General features: G+C 39.8%; 1 non-coding gene across 1 annotated transcript; it reads left to right on the top strand.

Annotated features, from left to right (window-relative positions):
• Positions 1-983: 983 nt before the first annotated feature.
• Positions 984-1,090, top strand: LOC148573917 (small nucleolar RNA R71). The gene has a single exon (XR_015905857.1). It is a non-coding gene; the product is annotated as a small nucleolar RNA R71 (small nucleolar RNA).
• The last annotated feature ends 15,145 nt before the right edge of the window (positions 1,091-16,235 follow it).

The raw sequence follows: 16,235 nt of genomic DNA, 5'->3' as shown, positions 1-16,235 counted from the left end.
ATTTCTTCTTCAGTTATGTCCTGTATGTCCTCTTCCTCTTCAATATCTTCTATTTCTACTACCTCTTCAGCTGAGGTGTGTTTTGGTGGGCTTGGTTCCTCCTGACTCCTCTCCTGCAGTGTGGTTCCAGACCTTAGGGTGATGGCATTAATGCCTCCCTTTGGATTGGGTAATGGTTGAGAGGGGATTCTAGTGGAGCTTGCAAAGTAGAGGTGAGACCATTCAGACTGGCGTTAATATTATTCATATTATTTTCCATGGTCTGTTGTCTTCGCTCAAAAGATTGTAGTAGCTCTTCATTAGGAGATAAAGAAGAATAAGTAAATTGAGATGTCTGCTGTTGATTGTTCTGTGGTCCTTGGTTTTGCCTCAGGTGAGGTGCTCTGTAAGGTTGATTCTGCTGCCTATTGTTGTTATTATTCCACCTCTGATTTCCCTGATTATCTCTGCCTCCTCTGTTATTGTTGTCCCTCCAATTCTGGTTAGAATTGTCCTGCCATCCATGGTTATTATTTCCACTTTGATTGTACCCTTGGTTGGGGCGGTCATAGAAGTTATGAGTGGACGCCACCATGTTGTCTTCTTGTTGGAGTTGCGGGAATTCATCAGTGTAATGGCTATAATCAGCACAGATTCCACAAACTCTCTGTGGGACTAGTTGATGGTTTTGCTGTGGTTGAGGGGTTTGAGCTTGCTGAGCTTGTTGTTGATTCAATTGCATCTGCTTCAGCAAGTTGGTCATCTCACATATACTCTGAGCTAGAGCAGCAGTCTCTCTATTAGAGGTTACTTCTGCAACGGCTTTTGAACGACCTTGCTTTTGCTTGTGATTCCTAGTAGATTCAGCTAAATCACTGATCAATTGCCAAGCCTCATCAGTGGTCTTGTACTTCTTCATAGACCCATTGCTAGCACTTTCCAATGTGGTCTTATCTTGGGGCCTCATGCCCTGTGTGATATAGCTAAGTAACACTATCTTGTCAATCCTGTGGTGGGGACATGCTTCTAGAAGATTATTGAAGCGCTCCCAGTATTCAAAGAGAGTCTCACTGTCATCCTGAACAATTGTGGAAATATCCTTCCTCAGTTTATCAATAACTTCAGATGGAAAGAATTTCTCCAAAAACTCCTTTCTGAGTGTATCCCAGTTGGATACATTTGCCAGAGGTTGAGTCTAATACCACTCTCTTGCTTTTCCCTCAAGAGAAAACGGAAAAGCTTTAAGCAAAATTGAAGTTTCATCAGTACCATCACGCCTGACAGTAGAACAGGCTGCCTGGAAATCTCTCAAGTGCTTGATAGGCTCTTGAGCAGGTAGGCCATGAAACTTGGGCATCAAGTTTAGCAGTGCGATCTTTATTTCAAAATCTGTAGCTACCGCTGGATGATGCGCTTGAAACGGTTGCATTGTAAAATCAGGGGCTCCTTCCTCCTGGATGGTAACTCTCCTAGCTGCCATGTCTTCTGCACGTAAAACAACCGAATCAGTAGAACGGGGGCTGGTTTCTTCCTCAAGTTCACTTTCAGATCCGCCCTCAGAGCAGACTAACCGACGCTATTCTCGCCTTATTCGTGAAATAGTTCTTTCAATTTCAGGATCGAATATTAGCAAGCGCGGATCAGGAAGTGAATGCGTCATTTGACGGAAGAAACATGCAGCTCATAGTAGCAAAATAAAATAAAATGCAAATAAATAAATTCTAATTAATAACTTTAGCACTCTATTGCAACTCCCCGGCAACGGTGCCAAAAATTGATGAGACGCAAAAGTTAGTGAATTAAAAATTATTAAAATAGTTACGTTGCAAGTATAGTTCTTAACTCACCAAAAATCTGCCTATCAATTTAGAAATATGTCACAAAGAGTTTAAATTAAAAATTACTAGGAGTTGGAATCCCAGGTCGTCTCCCAACGAGTTGCAGGAAAGTATGCTATTTTATTAATCAGATGTTCCAAGAAGTTGAGTTAAGTAAAAGGGGAAATTAAATTGAGGAAAATTAAATAGTATGAATAAAAGCCTTGACTGGGAGTTGATTAGTTAGAATCTCTATTATTGATGGGATGATTTCAAGATTAAATTATAATTAATGGTTGTTCTGTTTAGTTATCCTTTACGAGTTGCAACCCACTTAGTTCAAAGGGATTGGTGTTAGTGATTAGATAACAATCCAACAGTTAACCCAATTACAATTTTTCTTTCAATCCTTCCAACTCAAGAGTTCCTTTCAATCAACTCCCCATCAGGTGAGGGAACTACTCACTCATTGTAAATAATAAATCCATAACACATGAAAGGGAATTAAAAGAAGACATGATTATTGGAATGGAAAAATAAATTAAAATGGAAGAAATAATCCTTGTATCAATTAATCATGAAAGTATTCAAATGACAAAATTGAACAAAGCAAAGAACATGGAAGAATAAAACCAAGTTAATAGAATGAACTAGAATGACGAGGTCTTGATGAGGAAATAACTCTTCTCAATGTTCCAATGCTAAGATCAATTCCAAATTAAAATTCTAAAACCTAAAGAGAAAAACCTAGAGGAAGAAAAACTAGATCTAAAACTGTCTGTTGTCTAGAATGAATGTTGTCTTTTGTTTCTGCATATTCTCTGGCTCTAGTCTGCTGTTCCGGGCCAAAAACTGGGTCGAAATAAGGTCCAAAATCGCCCCTAACGAATTCTGCAGATTATGCAGATCGCACATGTCACGCGATCGCGTCATCCATGCGGACGCGTCATTCGCGCTTTTCCTTGCCACGCGTTCGCGTCGTCCATGCTACCGCATCGCCTGAGCTTTTCTAATCCGCGCGGCCGCGTGAGCCATGCGGCAGCGTCACTGCGATTTGCTCTCCCTCACGCGGTCGCGTGAGCCATGCGACCGCGTCACTTTTTGCTGGTTACCTCCTCAAATTCTTGTGTTCCTTCCATTTTTGCAAGCTCCCTTTCCAATCTCCAACTCATTCATGCCTTATAAAGTCTGAAACATTCAACACACAGATCAAGGCATCGAATGGAATAAAGGAGAATTAGAAATACATAATTAAAGTCTCTAGCAAGCAGTGTTCAAACATGTTGTAAATTCAAGAAGTAATTATAATTTCATGTTAATTTAATGAATAAGTGGGTAAGGATCATGATAAAACCACACAATTAAACACAATATAAACCATAAAATAGTGGTTTATCACCGGCGCGCCTATATGGCTGGGCCATATTTCCTATGATGCTCGCGCGCACCATACGCCTGCGCGCAGATCGCAAAAAGACCCCAGGGACGTGTACGCGTGCCGTGCGCATACGCGTCGATGGACGCACGTGATTTTTTAATCAAAATACGTGCCCAGCGATTTTAGAGAGTCCCAGGCCCTGTTTTGGAGCAGAATTTTGGAGGGAAAAGCTTAAGAAGACCAAGGGTTAGGTGTGTTAGGAATTAGTGATAATTCTAGATATTTTAGGGAGTTAGTTACATTTGGTTTTTAGAGAGAGAAACTCCAACTTCTCTCTAGGTTTTCACTTCCTCCATTGCAATTCTCCTTTGATTTCTTGGTGAGATCCATTGATACTTCACTTTTACTTTGATACAAGTTGTAGATCTACTCTTCTTCTACTCTTAATTGATGTTCTTTTGATTCAATTTCTTAGATCTAGATTTGTTTGATTTTGTTACTTTGGATTTGGATTAATGGATTGTGTCATTTCATTCAATTGCTTGATTATTGATGATTGTGTGGATTAGATAGCTTCAATTAAGTTTTCTTCTCTCAATTACATCATGTCTTCTATGATTGCATACCAATTGTTTGTGATAATGACAACCCTAGCTTTGGAGTAGATTTCTCTTACTTGGCTTAGGGGTTGAGTTATTGGAAACACTTGAATAGTGGATATCAATTATAGATTATGAATTGAGAATTGCTAGTTGACTTGGAGTGCACTAAAGCTAGACTTCCCTAGGGTGAGACTAGGACTTGTGGCTCAAGTTAGCTATTCTGACTTGACTTTCCTCCATTGATTAGGGGGTTAACTAAGTGAAGCAACAATCAATTCTTTTCATAATTGAAGGAGGCTATAATGATGGAACTTCCAATACTTACCCTTAGCCAAGGCCTTTATCTTAATTAATTGTTGTTTGCTTTTGTCATCTTACATTCTTGTACCAACTCTCAAAACGACAAAGCTTTCCTAATCAAAGATGTGCATTCTAAGGAAATTTCTAGGGAGAACGACCCGGGATCAACACTCTCGGTCATAGCTTTTAGAATTGTTTGATGCGAAATTTGCTTGTTGGTTAGCCTATACTACGATTGACTTCATTACTAAGTTCTAACCGGCATAAGAATATTTCGTTCATCAAAATGGCGCCGTTGCCGGGGAAGACAGAGAAGGTGAGGAAGCGAGAGAAGAGGGATGAGTGAGAAAGAGAGAGGGAGAACGGGGGTGAGGGGGAGAGAGACAGAAGGGACGGCGGCGGGGCGGCCGGCGTGGTGGTTGGAGAAGTGGTTGGGAAGAAGGAGGGGGTAGGAGGAACGTTGGAGAAGAGAAGGAGGGGGCTAGGTGCGTCTGCGCGAGTGTTCATCGCACCCTAGGGTTTTTCGAATTTTGGAGTTGACGCGGGCACACACAACGCGCGTCCGCATGTATTGATGAATTGATGGATGGACGCGGAAGGTGACTGGGAAAATTAGTGAGGGCGCGTACGCGTACTGTTCGCGTTCGCGTGCTACGAGTTGGCTGAATGCTTAGCGCTGACCCAACGCCAGCATAACTCTCTGGAAAATGTATGGGCTGGTGCCAGCAGTTGAGGACGCACAATGTGCGCGTGCGCGTGCCTTGCCATCTAGTATAGTGGCGAGCAAGCGCGATGTGCGCGCTCGCATGCCTTCGTTTAAAGGTGCATGGACGCGCACGCATGCTGTGCGCGTCCGCGTGCGACGAGTTGGGGCAAAGGCTTAACGTTCGCACAAGAGAGGCCCAATTCTCTGGAAAAATAGATGGCTCTACATCCTCTCATGGACGCATGCGCGTACTGTGTGCACGCGCGTCTCCCCCCTTTTTTTTCAGAAAAGCTAAAGGCTCAAAATGTCCAAAAACTCCCTAACAACACCTACAACTTCTAACCAATCAAAAAGTACACCATTCACAAATATTTTTTGTTCATGAAGATTTGGATGAATTGTTTGTGTGGTAGAAGAATACCCCTTCCTTAGGTTTTGCATTGAGTTTTGGGTGTTTTTGATCTCTTTGGCTTATTTGGCCATTATATTCATGGTAATCACGCATTGATCATGTTCCCATTCAAAAAAAAACGGGGGGGGGGGGCACGCGTGCGCGCACTGTGCGCGTACGTGTCCATAAGCCTTCGCAGCTCCTGGGCAATTTTCCAGAGAGTTGTGCAAAATTTGGGCCAGTTCTGGGCCCTGGGCATAACCACCTTTACGCATGCGTGCACTGTGCGCGTACGCGTCCATGGCCATTTACGCAAAAGCCCGCGTCAGCACACCGGGTGCGTCCACGCCATTACTGCAATTTGCAATCCTGGGCCATTTTTCCTGAGAGTTGTACCCAAGCTGGGCCAATCTCATGCCACTGGGCTAACACGACTCATGCATACGCACACCAGGCGTGCACGCGCACCTCAACCATCATGCCAATCGATGTGTCAGCGCACCGTGCGCGTCTGCGTCAATTATGAAAATTCATCTCCTGGTCCTTTTCCCTGAGAGTTGGGCCAAAGTTGTGCCCAACCTGTGCTGAGGGCACAACTCATATGTATGCACATGCACACCTGGCGCTCGCGCGCACAACTGCATTTCACCCCTTCGCACATCCGCACATCGTGCGCATCTGTGCCTTTACTGATTTCTGCCCATGCACGCGCACGCGTGCATGGCGTGCCATTAGAACGCGTTTTTCTCCTTCAATTTTCTTTCTTCCTTCTTACCACCACCCTTCTTCTCCACTTCTATCCTCTTCTACCCTCTCTACTACTTCTTCTCTGCCACCACCGGCGGCAACCACCACCTCCGGCGATCCCACACCTCTCTCTCCTCTCTCTTCTCTCTTGCTCTTCACTATCTTTTCTCTCACTTCCATACCCCATTTCTCCTCTTCCTCTCAAGGTACTCCTCATTTCTATTCTTGTTTAGTTTTTGCTTTTTCCTTTCCCTAGTTATATTCCTTTGCTCTTCCTCTTAATTAGTTTCATTCATGTTTTCTTTGTTTGTTGAATTTTCTTGTTTTGTTTGTTGATTTTTCTTGAATTCTTTTCATTTCCTTATGGGTGTTACAAGTAGTGGTTCCTCTTGTATTGATGGGTTGGTTTGACTTACTTACTTTCTTTTGCAATATGTGGTATGCTATGATGATTGATGATGCTTTATGGGATGTTACATTGTCACCCTTCTCTCAATTTTTGTCATAACAAGGGATGCACACCAAGTGTTTGATAGAAGACCCACATGACTTTTTGGTGTTACATTTGACTTAGTGTTTTCCATTTTGGTGTTCTTTCTGTTTCACTTGCTTGTTTATATATGCATTGAGCTTACTATATTTCTTGCTTCATTTTTACATGCTCATTCCTTAATTGTCACTTCTTGTTATTGTTGTTAAGAGTGTATGCTTCTCATGCTTCTCATTTGCATGCTTATACCACTCATACATCACATGCTAGTGATTGACCATGATCTTCATTTTTGCCTTAGTTACATGTTGCAACTGTCATGCATCTAAGTCACCTATTCTCTTATGCTTTGTCACTAGCATGCTTATTATTTCTTCATGCTTCTTTGGGCTTAATTTCACCTTCTTTCCTTCTTTTCTAGATGGTGATCAAATGAGACAACGGAAAGGCACCCAAGAAGGCACCCTCACGGTCCATTAGCAAAGCACAACAAGCACCTAGAGCTAATCCCCTCCCTAATAAGACGAAGAGCGTTGCTAACATTGATGTTTTGGAAAAGGACAATCCGACGAGGGATCCGAACAAGTTTTCCAACCAGCTATTGCGAACTTGTCTACCCCTTGATCAAACCAAGGAACTATCATGTGGAGCCTCTTCTAGCCCCTCCGGCCCATGTCATACCGCTCATCATACCCCGCATCGAATGGCGGCAATGAGAGTTCCTATTGAGGAAGCCTCGGGAGGCAAACTTGTCCTGGGTGGTTGAATTTTACACTAACTACCACTCCTCTTCCCTTACATCGGTATTTGTGCACCGAAGACAAGTTCCCGTCACGGAGGAGGCTATTCAAAATGTGCTTAAGATCGAACCATTAGCAGAAGGGATTGATGCTTATCAAGAGATTTTGTCGGCACGGTGTGAATATGCGTTTGATTGGGATGCTATCCTCAAGGTCATTGCTATACCCGGATCATTTTGGATTTGAGGAAGGATGAGGCCGAGGCCCAAGGGCATTGACGCACGTTTTCTCATCAGAGAGGCTCAGTCATGGGCCCAAATTTTGGCCCACTATGTGCTCCCAAGCACCCATGGCTCATCTATCACTGTCGAGTTAGCCTTGTTGGTTTGGTGTGTCCTCACAGAGAGATCGGTTCATATTTCCCCTCTCATTCGCCAAGCTATGGGCCGCATCCACGCTAAAGAGAACCTATCCTTTCCTGCTCTAGTGACCGACTTAGTTGCCGCAGCCGGTGTTCCCCGAGAAACTAAGGATCAAAGGGCCATGATCCCGATGGATGGCGATGTTATTCCAAACGGGAGATATCTTTACCCTTCGGCGGACATCGAAGAGCCGAACTTAGGCATCCCCATGAACATCCCCTCCACCTCATCCGCACCACCAAAGTCACCCATGCAATGTATAGAAGAGCTCCACAAGAAGCTTGACCGTTTTGAGTGACGTAACCAATGCCGATAAGCTTTTGTCAATAAGCTTCTAAGTTGCCTAGCACCACCTATGGAAGAACCGGAAATTTCCACGTCCACCGGCACCGATAATGAGGAAAGCGATAATGAAGAAGAGGATGGACTCTCGGAAGCCGATCAACCACTGCGTCTCACTCAAGGTACGGAGGACCGTGCTAACTTCTAAGTGTGGGGAGGTCGGTCAGCCAACTGGCCTTCATAGGTAACACCCGAATAAATCTCTTGAATCTCTTTTGTTAGTTAGGATAGATTGCATAATTAGGTTTTTCACCTTTTTAACCCCTTTGAATATTAGTATCCTTAACAAATCCATTTGGTTAGAGTAATGACTTCTCTCCTAGAAAAAGACCCCAGGGACGCGTACGCGTGCCATGCGCGTACGCGTCGATGGACGCACGTGATTTTTTAATCAAAATACGTGACCAGCAATTTCAGGGAGTCCCAGGCCCTGTTTTGGAGCAAAATTTTGGAGGGAAAAGCTTAAGAAGACCAAAGGTTAGGTGTGTTGGGAATTAGTGATAATTCAAGATATTTTAGAGAGTTAGTTACATTTGGTTTTTAGAGAGAGAAACTCCAACTTCTCTCTAGGTTTTCACTTCCTTCATTGCAATTCTCCTTTGATTTCTTGGTGAGATCCATTGCTACTTCACTTTTACTTTGATACAAGTTGTAGATTTACTCTTCTTCTACTCTTAATTGATGTTCTTTTGATTCAATTTCTTAGATCTAGATTTGTTTGATTTTGTTACTTTGGATTTGGATTAATGGATTGTGTCATTTCATTCAATTGTTTGATTATTGATGATTGTGTGGATTACATAGCTTCAATTAAATTTTCTTCTCTCAATTACATCATGTCTTCTATGATTGCATACCAATTATTTGTGATAATGACAACCCTAGCTATGGAGTAGATTTCTCTTACTTGGCTTAGCGGTTGAGTTATTGGAGACACTTGAATAGTGGATATCAATTATAGATTATGAATTGAGAATTACTAGTTGACTTGGAGTGCACTAAAGCTAGACTTCCCTAGGGTGAGACTAGGACTTGTGGCTCAGGTTAGCTATTCTGACTTGACTTTCCTCCATTGATTAGGGGGTTAACTAAGTGAAGCAACAATCAATTCTTATCATAATTGAAGGAGGCTATAATGATGGAACTTCCAATACTTACCCTTAGCCAAGGCCTTTATCTCAATTAATTGTTGTTTGCTTTTGTTATCTTACATTCTTGCACCAACTCTCAAAACCACAAAAGCTTTCCTAATCAAAGATGTGCATTCTAAGGCAATTCCTAGGGAGAACGACCCGAGATCAACACTCTCGGTCATAGATTTTAGAATTGTTTGATGCGATATTTGCGTGTTGGTTAGACTATACTACGATTGACTTCATTACTAAGTTCTAAACGGCATAAGAATATTTCGTTCATCAATAACACAAAAGTATGCTATTTTGATGTTTAAGTGTGAGTTTATGTGATGAAATCTATCCAAATTGAGCTAAAATATATTGGAAAATATGGACTCATCAGAGGTCGTTCGACCACTCGGCGATTTTGGGGTGACAATTTCTAATCCCAACGCTTTTGCATTTAATTTTTAGGTCTTTTAGGATTCTTAGTTGCATTTTGTTAGTTTGCATATATATATATATATAATAAGCTTAGCCTAAATAATGAAATTTTTCAAGAAATTTATCTATAGGGCACCCCAATTGATTGAAAAAAAATTTTAGAACTTGCTTGAATTATATATATTGTGGAACATGATTTTTGAGCTAAGAACACATAAGAATGTGAGTTTTGGGCCTAATTATGTAGTTACATCATATAACCACTTATTTCCATTCTTGTGTGTATTATTCTCTTTTTATGATTGTAATCTTTGATTTGTTTGATTCTTTATGTCCATTATTTTGTGTATGAATTCACTTATATGATCGAGGCCATTATTTCAAATAGCTCACTTACCCAAATAGTCTTACCTTTTATCTACCATTGTTATCCAACTTTGAGCCTATGCTAAGCCCATTTGTTCTTAATTTTAGCACATTACAAGCCTTAAAGCGAAAAACAATAAATGTCCTTAATTTGCATCTTTGATTAGCTTAGGATAGTGAGAGTGTTTATCATTTAATTTTGGGAGAGTTGAAAATATTGGGTAGAGATAAAAGTGTATTTTGTAGTTTTGTTGAAAATCATGGGAATTGGGTACATACTCATGCATTGAATGTTTAAACCATATGCATTGATGCTCTTGTATATATTTTAGCTTGAAAAGAAAAAAAAAGATAAAGAAAAAAAAGAAAAAAATATATAGAGAAAAAAAGAAAAAGAAAGAAAAAGAAAAGCAATAAAAAGGGGACAAAATGCCCTAAGGTGAAGTTCAATAAAAATCAATGCATATGAGTTGTGATCAAAAGAGAATGCATGAGTGTGTAAAAAAGTGAGAATTATGGGTAGTTAGGTTTGTTTAGAATTTTATAGGTTGTTATATAGGTTAGGTGGGAAGTTTAAGTTAATCAAAGATTCAAATTTCTAGTCCACTTGACCAAATACAATCTCAACTTGACCCTGGCCCAATTACAACCTTTGGATAAGTCCTCATGATATTTGTATGCATGCATGAAATAATTTTTGATTGTTAGATGAGAAACAAATATTAGAAAGCATGATTAGGGGAAATTTGAGTGAATCAACCCGATACACTTGAGTGACTAGAGCGGATACACATCCGGTGAGGGTTCGATTGCTCAATTACATGTTCTTACCTATGATCATTTCTCTTTCTTGCAAGTTGTTAAAATATTTTCAATAAATCAATTCAATTAAGGGTTTGATTTGATTGCTATTACTTCAGCCCTTGTGTTCATATATTTTGACCAAGTAGATGCATTCATGTAGGTAGATTGCATATAGATAGTTTGCATTGAATAAATGTTGATACCTTTTGTTTCTTTCTTCAGTTTAGCATGAGGACATGCTTAGTTTAAGTGTGGGTAGGTTTGATAAACCCCAATTTTGTGGTTTATCTTGTACTTAATTTAGGGGATTTTATCAACTTATCTCACATTTATTCAATGAAATAGCATGGTTTTGTAATCCTCCCTAAATTTGTGCTTAAGAGTGAAAACATGCTTTTTAGGCCCTAAATAGCTAAATTTAATTCACTTTAATTCTATTCGATGCCTTGATGTGTTTGTTGAGTGATTTTAGGGTCATAAGGCAAGTATTGGATGGAACAAGTGAAGTGAAAAGCATGCAAGATGGGGAATTCACGGAAAAACAAGGATTTGGAGTGCTTAGAGCGATGCGCACGCGTGACAGACGCGCACGCGTGAAGAGGAGGTCGTCCAGGCGATGCGTACGCATGACATGATGCATACGCGTGACAAGAAAAAGCCAGACGACACATACGCGTGACCCATGCATACGCGTCACAAGCAGCATGTGACCTCGTTAAAGTGAAGATGTTGGGGGCGATTTCTGAGCTTCCCAGGCCCAAATCCAACTCATTTCTGAGACTATTTCATGCAGAATTCAAGATGGATCAAGGGGGACCAATTAGATAGTGTGGGAATCATGTTGTAGGTAGTTTTCTAGAGAGAGAAGCTCCCTCTTTTCTCTAGAATTAGGGTTCTTAGGTTAATTTTCTTCTTAGATTTATGTTTAAAATCTTATTTTCATCTAGTTTTCTTTATAATTTCTTGTTCTTATATCTTTGTTCTCTTAGTTTATAGTGTTAATTTCCCTTTTCATGCCTCTTTTTATGTTGATGAACTCTTGTTATTTTGATTTCTATTTAATGCAATTTATGTTTTATGTTCCTTTATTGTTCAATTGAGTTGTTGTTGTTGATTCCTTGAATTGGGTAGTTGTAGAATTTATATTTCTTGCAATTTAATATGCTTTCCTTTTATACCTTCCAAGTGTTTGACAAAATGCTTGGTTGGATGTTAGAGTACATTTTTGAGCATTCTTGGCTTGGAAAGAGAAATTAGGTAATCTTGACTCATTAATACCTTATTTAGATTGGTGGTCCAGGGTTGTTAGTTAATATTGTTTCCATTGACACTATTCTTTTGCTAATTCAATTAGTAAGTTGATTAGGACTTTTGGATTGAGATTAACTAGTCTTATTAGACTTTCTTCGAGTATTGGAGATGACATTGTACCTTCTCCCGTTGAGGATGACTTAATAGGATAAATTCTTATTAATTATTGTGATATGATTAATGATTAGGATAGAAAGCCTAGATTCTCAATTCTTGCCATGAATGTCTCTCTTTATTGCTTGCTTTGTTTGGTTGTTTGCTTTACTTTTCTGGTCATTTATATTCTTGTCCCTTTTTAGTAACCCAACCCCTTGGATACCATAACCAATAATACGCATATCTCACTGCAATTCATTGAGAAGACGACTCGGGACTAATACTCTCGGTTATTTTTATTGTGTTGGACTTGTAACAATCAAAATTAAACTTTGATTTGAGGATCGATTATCGATTTGGGCTATGCTCACAACAAAATTATTTTGTTAAATTCCGAACCGGTATAAATCTTCATTTCAACCATCTTTTCTAATCGCCTGACTAAGATTTTCAAGATAGCCATTGCTTGCTCAATCTGACAATCTCCATGGGATTCGACCCTCACTCACATGGGGTATTACTTGGACAACCCGGTGCACTTGCCGGTTCAGTTGTGCGTAGTTCAATTTCGCGCACCAAGTTTTTGGCGCCGTTGACGGGGATTGTTCGAGTTTGACAAACTACCGGACTATCTTGTTGCTTAGATTAGGTATTCTTTAAGGTTTATTTGCTCTTTTGTTTATGTCTTCTGTTCTTTTTTTTTTCAAAAATTTTTCTAAACCTGTTCTTTTTCTTGAGTAATCTTTGTCTTTTGTTTGAGTTTTGTGTCAGTTTTTAAGTTTGGTGTCCCGTCTATTCTCATCTTTTTCTTTAAATTTTCAAAAGTGTTCTTATTTTTCCTTCTTGATATTTGAATTGTTCTTGGTAATTTTTCTTGTTTGATTTCAAAATTTTTAAGTTTGGTGTCTTTTAGTTGTTTTTCTTTTAATTTTCGAAAAGTTAGTGTCTTTGATCTTAAAATTTTTAAGTTTGGTGTCTCTTAATTGTTTTTCTTTTTCTTTAAAATTCGAAAATCCAAAAAATATCTCTTTTATCTTTGTTTAAATTTTCAAAAATCTTGCTATCTTTTCTTATCTTGATTTAAAAATTTTAAGTTTGGTGTTTTCTTGTTAGTAAAGTTTAAATTTTTTATTTCAATTCTTATTTTATCAAAACTTTTCAAATTTCAAATTTCAAAAATTCAAAATATTTTCAAATCTTCATCATATCTTTTTACTTTAAATCCTTCATATGTTATCCTCTTTTAAAATTTTAAATTTCAAATTCTTATCTTTTTAAATCTTTACTATCTTTTAAAGTTTGATTTCCAAAATTTTTAATTTTTAAAATCTTATCTTTCTTAATCTTTTTAAATCTTTATCTTATCTTTCTTTTTAAATTTTAAAACTTACTTATCTTAAATTCTTTTCAAATTTAAAACTTTAAAATTTCAAATCTTTACTTTTTTTTTTTAAATTTGAATTTCAAAATCTTTGTTTGACTTTTTCTTTCTTTTATTTTCTAAAACCACTTTTAGAATCACATTTAATTTTCAAATCCTTTTAGTTAATTAGTTGTCTTGGCTTTTAATTTCCTTATTATTTTTGAAAATTAATAAATAAATAAAATAAAAAAATATTTTAATTCTAATTTTCCTTTTTATTCTTAAAATTCGAAATTCTCCTACCCCCTCTATTTCGAATTTTATCTCACTTCTTTACCTCCATTCTCTTTCTTCTTTAGATATCTCACAGGGAGTTCCCTATACTCTGACATATAAACTCCCATTCTCTTTCTTTTTTGGTTTGATTTTTCTTGTTTATAAGCAGGAACAGAGATAAAGAACCTCTCTTTGATGCTGACCCTGAACCTAAAAGAACTCTAAGGAGGTGACTACAACAAGCTAGAGCACAACACTCCGGAGGAAACCTCACAGAGCTTTTCGAACAAGAAGCTAAGAAAATAGACATGGCAGCCAATCCCAATGACAGAGGAGACGCAAGGAAAGTCCTAGGTGACTTTACTGCACCCACTTCTGACTTCTATAGATGGAGCATCTCTATACCTGCTGTTCATACCCTGGTCGAGCTGTCTAACCTGGGATGTTCAACGACAAGTCGACCGATCTCCTCTCAAAGAGCTCGGCCAAATTACCAGCAAAGGCCCAAATAGGGCCCAAACAGAGGAACACGACCCAAATCCAAAGGCAGTCTAAGCCTACAGAGATAAGAGCGGTTTCCTTGAAGATAAGAGAAGATAAGATATATCTTATCTCCAAAAAGGTCACTCCTCATCAGTATAAATATACTGGAGCACCCAGGTATAACTCATACTCTGATTCTACCAAAAACCTGTTTAATACCCTTGCTAACTTAAGCATCGGAGTCCCTTGCAAGTACCACCACCCTCCGGTGACGAAGGATCAGCGCCACCACCCAGTCCAACAAGTCGGACACGGCAACTCCGGCCACCATCATCAAGTCGGACACATCAACTCTGACCAGTACAGAAGATCTCATCCAAGATCGACCTACAGTTTTAGGTAACCCTCGAAACATTGGAGCTGTTGCCGGGGACCTGGAAGTCATCCCATCATCATGGTGGACAACCTTGACAATGACCACAACTCTAATTTAGAGAATAGAATGCCACATAAGAACGCAGAGGTCACGATAGATGATACTTCTTAACCTAACAAAGACAAGAATCCACCCAACATGGGAGCCATGGAAGCACTTTAGGATCGCCTAAAACAACTCGAAAAAGAGGTCGAGTATCAACGGGAAGCCGAGAGAGACCTACGAAGGGAAGCTAGGCGACGCCGCGAATTAGAGGATAAGCTCCTAAAGCTCGAAGCCGATCTCAAGGCCAAAACTACCCGATCCAGCAATGAAGATAGCTCCCATAAGGATCAAGACCCATTCACCAAAGAGATCATGAAGACCAAAATCCCAAAGGACTTCAAACCTCTCGACATGACTCTATACGATGGCACAGCAGATCCCAGCCATCATCTTAGTAATTTCAGAAGCAAAATGTACCTCACTAACGCCTCAGATGCAGTCTGCTGCAAAGCCTTCCCAACTACCTTGACAAAGACAGCAATTAAATGGTTCGACAATCTGCCCCCTAGGTCCATCTCAAGCTTCGACGACTTAGGCAAGAAGTTTCTAACCAGATTCTCCATCCAAAAAGATAAAACTAAGCACGCCCCAAGTTTATTAGGGATCAAGCAAGGAGATCAGGAAAGTCTCTGCAGCTACATGGAAAGAGTCAACAAAGCATGTCTGGACATACAAATTCGGCCAACAGAAGCAGCCATTGTGGGTCTCATCAATGGCTTACGAGAGGGACCTTTCAGTCACTCAATATCGAAAAAGCATCCCACATCCCTGAATGAAGTGCAAGAATGAGCAGAGAAATACATCAACATGGAGGAAAACTCTCGACTAGGAGAGACCTTAAAGTCCGGATTTTCCTACTCCTCCCGAGATAAGGACAAAGAGTCCAAGAAAAAAGAAGATCAACATGGAGAAAAGATCAAGAAATACCACAATTTACACCCCTCTTCGGGTGTCTCTTGTAGATGTCTATCGAGAAGTATGCCATACTGAAAAGATATCTCCACCTCATCCACTCAAAGGTAAGAAAGAAGGAGGAAATCGGAATGAATACTGTGAATACCATCGAATCTATGGACATTCCACCAACGAATGCCTCGACTTGAAAAATGTCATAGAAAAATTGGTGAGAGAGGGAAAACTAGATCGGTATTTAGCCAGCAGAGCAGATGAGCCAAGAAAAAGAAGAAGGGACAAAGATGTCGGACGAACTGAACGACCACCTCGTACCCCGGAGAGACATGATACACGGAGGATTTGCGGGAGGAGTAATCTCCAAATCATCTCGCAAAAGACATCTTAAAGAAGTATATCATGTCAACGGAGGAGAAGAAGCACTCGACATCCCCACTATTTCTTTTACTAAAGAGGACCAGCTGGCATCATCTCGGGAGATGACGATCCCATGGTCATCACCATCGTATTGGCCAACGCTAATCTCCACCGTACACTGGTAAACCAGGGAAGCTCGGCTGACATCTTGTTCAAAATCGCCTTCGACAAACTCGACCTGGAAGAAAAAGAACTCAGAGCATATCCAAACAGCCTATTCGGGCTGGGAAACACTCCAATCCAACCACTTGGA

This window comes from Arachis ipaensis, chromosome B2 (genome assembly GCF_059453495.1).
Source record: "Arachis ipaensis isolate K30076 ecotype BB chromosome B2, ASM5945349v1, whole genome shotgun sequence".
Classification (NCBI taxonomy): Eukaryota; Viridiplantae; Streptophyta; class Magnoliopsida; order Fabales; family Fabaceae; genus Arachis; species Arachis ipaensis.
This window is presented reverse-complemented; position numbering and strand designations above follow the sequence as displayed.